Genomic DNA, 6,744 nt, shown 5'->3' with positions numbered 1-6,744 from the left:
CCCTAAGCCCTGGGGCTAGAGATCCTGCCCAGGGGGCTGCAGGATGGGAGAACAGACCCGCATAGCACTCCTTAAGGGCACTGGAACGGAGCACAAGCAAGTTGAAACCCTCAGGGTGCTCTTGAAAACAATGGTGATTTTGCTGGTGAGCAGTTACCAGGCAGCGGTCTCTCTTTCTTTTATTCTTCACATATTTATGCTACAGTGACTCTTCTTCAAGGGTACTGTTAGAAATAAATGGGCTGGTTTCCCCTGAAATAGTCTTTAAAGCTTTCATAGGGGGAGATATATCAGTTAGCATAGGCTAGGTAATGCTGTGATAACAAAACAACCCCAAACTTTGGCAAATGTTCGTTCCTTCCTTATGTTACCTCTTGTCTAAGTTCAGATGGGGGTCAGCTCTATTGGTTCTGGAATCCAGGCAAAAGAACCAGGCTCTGTCTGGGTCATGGGATTCTTAAAGAGGAGGGGAAAAAAGCAATGAAGGGACCACATTGTGGCTCTTAAAATGTGTTTGAAAGTGTCACTAACTTTTCACCAACCTCCAATGGCCAAAGCAAATCCCATAACTAAGTCTGATGCCATTGTGAAGGGATTGGTTTGGGTACAAGATGCCAGAATCCTGAAATTATGGCTCATATCTTTTTTGTCCACTGCAGAATCCACAATACATAGTAGAGAACCTAGCACTTAGAAATTTCTAATAAGTATTTTTTTGTGGGTGGGCAACCTGAAATTCAGATTTATTTTGTACGCAATCTCTTTAACCACTGTTACACATACTCCTATGTTTGGAAAGCCTCCAGATCAAATGACTTTCTGTGTGTGTGTCACTCTTTCTTTTTTCTTTTTATCCTCACCTGAGGACATTTTTCCATTTTTTGTTCAAATAGAGTGGGAGGGAAAGAGAAGAAGAGAGAGAGAGAGAGAGAGAACATGAAATGGACACATCGAGTGGCGGCCACTTGCACCACCCAACCAGGGCCGGGGACAAACTGCAACCGAGGTACATGCCTTTAGCGGGAACCAAACCCGGGTCTCTCTGGACCACAGGCCGACACTCTAACCGCTGAGCCAAACCAGCCAGGGCTCTTTTTTTTTTTTTGTAATAAGAAAAGTCATGAAGGAGATTTCCATATAGGTCATAGAGACTATTACCTCCAAGTACAACAGAGTTGTGAACTGTATATCAATGTGGGGTGTCGATGGCTCATGATTTACTGGAAAGAAACGGCTGACCGTAGTGAAGCTGTTTACAAAGTAGAACGCTTACCTGAAAGGCTCCTAGTCTGAGTGACATGTAGGAGATGTTTCTGGTATGGTGTTACTGGATCGCAATAGAAAATGTAATGTGTAGAAATGGAATATAAAGGAATTATTGGTGGGAAACAAATGATCGATAACAGGGTGGCAGGAAGACACTCTGTCCTAAGGCAAGGGGAACAGCCCAGCAGCCCACCTAGGGCTTCTAACTGAACACTCTTTCTCCAGCAGAATCAAAGCCAGAAACAGACCCCTGTTCCTCCTGCCTACTGGCCTTCTCCCATCGGCCAATCCTCAGCCAACATGTGCTTCCGACCTCGATCTTCTCCGACTTGTGTGACTTCCATCCAGGGGAATCTGGCCCAGGGCATCAGGAGCAGAAGTTTTCTTCTTGGAGCTGCTGGAGTGAAAACACAGAAAGTCAAGAGAGAGAAGGTGGCTTTAGACCCTTGTTTGTGAGGACAGAGGAGAGAGAAACCTCAGGCGCATCCCCAGCCCACCCCAGGACAGTCAGCGAGTCCTGGAGAAGGCAACACAGTGATAGAAATAGAGCCCAACTCAGCCCCGAGGGTAACCCCTGTGCAAACAGACAAAGGTGCGGAGGAATTCAAAACCCCGAGGCTGAAGCGGTCAGCTGTAGGGAGCAGGAACTAGGCTGTAGCCTGAAATCACACTTGATGGAGAACCAGGTGACCCTCTCAGGGGAGAAGCCCTATGTTTGCAGGGAGTGTGGGCGAGGCTTTAAAGATAAGTCAAACCCCATCTGACACCATCGGACACACTCAATGGAGAAGCCTTGTGCGTGTGATGAGTGTGGCCGAGGCTTTAGCCTGATGGCAATTCTTATGAATCACCAGAGGACACACTCAGGAGAGAAGCCGTATGTGTGCAAGGAGTGTGTGCGAGGCTTTAGCCAGAAGTCCAACCTGAACAGACACGCAGAAACACATTCAGAACAGAAGCCTTATTTGTGCAGGGAGTAAGGACAGAGCTTTAGAAATGATTCCATCCTCATTAGACATCAGCGGACTCACTCAGGGGAGAAGCCCTACGTTTGTCAGCAGTGTGGGCATGGCTTCAGCGGGAAGTCATCCTTCATCAGACACCAGAGAACACACTCGGGAGAAGCCCTATGTTTGCCAGGAGTGTGGACAGGGATTTGGTGATAAGTCAACCCTCAGAAAACACCAGAGGACTCACTCAGGGGAGAAGCCGTACATGTGTGGTGAGTGTGGCCAAGGCTGTAGCTGGAAGTCATTCCTCCTTATTCATCAGGGAGAAGCATGTTTGCAGGGAGTGTGAGTGAAGCTTTAGCTGCAAGTCAAATGTCCTCAGAAATCAGAGGACACACTGAGAGGAGAAGCCTTGTGTATGCAGGGGTCGTGGGCAATCAGTCAACTCTCCTCTTACACCAAAGAGACACCTGGGGAGTAAGTAGTCCCTCTGTGGGAGTGGAGCAAGCGAACCTTCGGAGCCCGGCTGACTCTTCAGGCACCGAGGACGTGTTCAGCAGAGGAGCCTTACGCGTGCAGAGCGCGGGCAGCTCCAGCCATAGGTCAGCCCTCACTGCGCAAGGGGGTGGCACTCAGGTGGGAAGTGTTGTGTGTGCAGGAACTGTGGGTGAGGCGTTAGCAGGAAGTCAACATTTACCGAACATTCGATGGCCGCCAGGCAGGCACCCGATGGCACACTCAGGGAGGAGCTGTGTGTCTGAGGGGTTGTGGGCAAGGCTTTCGTGATCGGCCAGCCTTCTTCTCGTGCCATAGGGAGATTGGCGTGTAGGGTACTGTGGAGCACTGCCCAGATGACCTCATCAGGACCCCTGCAGCTCCCGATAACTGCTGATGGCTGCAGGGATGAATGTTTCTCTGGGACCTGCTCTGGGCCACAGGGAAATGCACCTTCCAGAGGGCTGGCTCCTGGTCAATGACTGATTGATTGGGGAGACAAAACCTCACCCCTTGACTCAGTTGGGTCCAAAGCGTCATCTTGGATCCAGAGATGCCCATCAGATCTCAGTTGTGAACACATTGCAGGTCAGCTTCTTTCTCTGCCCAGTCTAGCACTCATTCACCCATAAACCACTCAATTCTCCATCTCATTGTCTCTCCAGGGACTCCACTGTAAGACACCCTAAGTGTACAAGGAGTGTGGACATGGTTGTGGCCATAAGTCACCCCTCACAAACCCCAGTGTATAGAGGCTCTGTGTGTGGGCAGAATAGGCACGGACTTAGGAGAAACGCATCTCAGGATACATCAGAGAACATGTTGTGGGAAGCTTTACGTGGACAGGGAGGGCGTCTGTGGGATGCCTTAGCAATCAGTTACACCTCATCTTATGCTGGAGGACGCTCACGGGGAAGACCCGTGTGGGCAGGGTTTGTGGGCAGGGCTTTACCCTGATGTTCCTCCGCAACAGACTAAGAGGACGTTCTTGCCACCCCAAACCACTACCTCATTCACCTTGGAGGGGTTTCAGAAGTCTTCACCCCACTCCTCTGCATGAGAGTGAAGAAGGCACTAGCAACTAAATAGACATGTTTTCCCCCCACTTTTTGTAATCACATGGAATAAAAGAGTGAAAGGTGTTATTTAAGTAACGCAAGAATGACCAACTTGTTTTATTTTCATACACCACTTCTTTCCCATGTTTTCTTTTCTTTCTTTTTTTTTTTTTTATCCTCACCCGAGGATATTTTTCCATTTTTTTTGTACAGATAGAGTGGGAGGGAGAGAGAGGAAGGGAGAGAGAGACAGAAACATCGACGTGAAGGGACACATCGAGTGGCTGCCACCCGCACGACCTACCAGGGCCGGGGACAAACTGCAACCGAAGTACATGCCCTTAGCGGGAACCGAACCCGGGTCTCTCCGGACTGCAGGCCGACGCTCTAACCGCTGAGCCAAACCGGCCAGGGCCCATATTTTCTTATCCCTTTGTTCTTGTAAAATCTTTAATAAGCTCAAGCTGTGCACCTTAGTCTCTCATCCATCTGGAAAGGAATTCACATTCACAGCCCAGATTTCCTGCATGAATCCAACCCTTGAGAAAAAATAAGTCCCAAATAAATCTAATAGATTTGTTGGGGAATCCGAGCCTTTGCATGGGAGGATCCAGGTTCCAGAGCCAAGCCAGCCGAGGGGAGGGAACTTCCCAGGTCTCCGAGGCCTGGATTGCCTCTTCTCCTAACTGATTACTCCCTTTGGCTTTGGTGAAGGCTTCCTTCCCCGGGTTTTCTTCCTTCTAATCTCTACTCAGGTCTCTGCTGAATCCTTCTCATCCCCACGAAACCATTACTGTTCTTTAATGGTCTATTACATCCTGCATTTTCAGGGACACTTTAAGCATATTCCCTGAGCAGCCTTCCATGTGCTAAGCTCAGGTCCTTTAACCATGTCCTGTTCTCCAGTCATGAATCAGTGCTTTGGGCCTCTTAGCTACGCATAGGTCTAAAGACCCCTAAATACAGCTTCAAGGCCATGTCCCCTCAGCCCTCCAGGTGCCCTGCATCATCCCACATCATCCTTCTACTAATTGGTCCAAGACAACCTAACCACCCTTTCCTAATCCCCCAATTTGACAACTCCACAGTCCCTGGCTCTGATTTCTATGTCCTGGGCCAATAACTATTCACTGGAGAGGGTCTGCCTAGACTCAGCAGATTTGTTTGCTCAGCTGGGGTTTGCCAGGTTCACAAATGGGACAGCAGGCTTTGAAAATCAGAAAGAGCACAGAGTGGTGTCAACACCCTATCAAAGGAGGGGTCCGTAAAAGAGAGTCTGAAGGAGTCACGGGCTCCTCCCTCGACCATGCAGTCAGCTCTCCAGTGGGTCCTGGGTCAGCTCAGGTGAGCAAAAGGTGCCAGCACTGGACACAGTTTCTCTTGTGTTCCTTCCCCCAAACTACCCCGTGACATCAACACTTTGCTTCTGGTCAGAACTGGAAGCCATAGAGGGAAACTTGGATATGGGGATGTGATCTCTAGGGTATGAAGAGCGATGTGCTGGGCCCTTTGCCCTCCAGTTGAGCCCAAGGCCCTTCCCCATGTCCTGCTATTGTGAGAGAAAAATATAAACAAGTAAACCAGCACCTTCCTTAAAAAAAAAGGGATGATATACCCTATTCACTAATTTTAATCTAGACGTCATTTTGGAGAATAGCCAAACACTCAACTGCCCTTTATTTAAAGTTAATTACTTGGGCCCAGCCCACGTGGTTCAGTGGATTGGGCATCATCCCATGGACTGAGAGGTCCGGGTTCGATTTCTGGTCAGGGCACATGCCCAGGTTTCAGGCTCCATCCCCAGTAGGGGGCGTGCAGGAAGCAGCTCATTGTTGTTTCTCTCTCACATCCATGTTTCTATCTCTCCCTTCCTCTCTAAAAATAAATAAATAAATAAAAATATTTAAAGTGAATTACTTGGGATAGGTTGAAACATGACATTCTAGGATCCTAAAAAAAAAACAAGATTCCTAGACTTCCATCCATCAGTGTTCTGAAGAGGGTAAAGCATCCTTCTCTGGGTATTGGTGTAACAGCTGAGGATCGGAAAATCTCACAAAGCCAGGATGCACCAGGGACAGACTCCACCTGACGTCTGCTGCTGATGTAGACCACAAGGCGGGTCCCCACTTACCCTGCGCGCTGGGCTCTAAGGTGGAGTTGGCTGTGCAGGACCCTCACTGCTGCTGGCCATCAGCTCCCCTTTTCCTCACCTCTCACTTCTTCTGGGAACTAGGTTATTTATTTATTTTTTTTTGGTGGGAGGAAGAGAGCTTAATTTTGTGAATTTTTATGCTATTATAGGTTTTGTCTGAGCTGCCTCTTTGCAGTGTGTATTTAAATAACTGAGAGTGTCCGGCTGGTGAGGCTCAATGGTTGAGCATCGACCCATGCACTAAGAGATTGTCGGTTCGATTCCTGGTCAGGACACATGCCTAGGTTGTGGGCCAAATCCCCAGTGCATGCAGGAGGTGGCCAGTTGATGTTCTCTTTCATCCATGTTTCTATCTCTCTCTCCCTCTCACTTCCTCTCTCTCTAAAATCAATAAAGGGAAAAAAATGTAAAAAAAAAAAAATAAGGAAATGACCGAGAGTAAAGGCAAGGCCTCTACCTTGCCCCGTGGCTACTAAACACTGCCATTAACAGAGGCATACTTGTCTTTTGAGAGAGGGGCCCATGATGTAAAAATCTTAGTGTAAATAAATTTTGCAATATTGGAGGTGTGTCTGATTAATAAAACTATGAAAACACTTCAGATCAGATTTTCTGCTGAACATATTAGCACAGGAATTACCTGGGGGTTGAAGACCTAGAAGAGATGATGCAGGGAAACAGAGAACAATGAAGAGAAAGAGGCGTGGTGGACAGCACCGAGACGAGGATACATTGGGGAAGTCGGATGTGTTGCCGTTGCTCAGACAAAATCTACAGGACGACTATGGTGATGGTAATGTGGACTGAAAGAGAAGACAGA

The sequence above is a fragment of the Molossus molossus genome, unplaced genomic scaffold, assembly GCF_014108415.1.
Source record: "Molossus molossus isolate mMolMol1 unplaced genomic scaffold, mMolMol1.p scaffold_m16_p_6, whole genome shotgun sequence".
Taxonomy (NCBI): Eukaryota; Metazoa; Chordata; class Mammalia; order Chiroptera; family Molossidae; genus Molossus; species Molossus molossus.
This window is presented reverse-complemented; position numbering follows the sequence as displayed.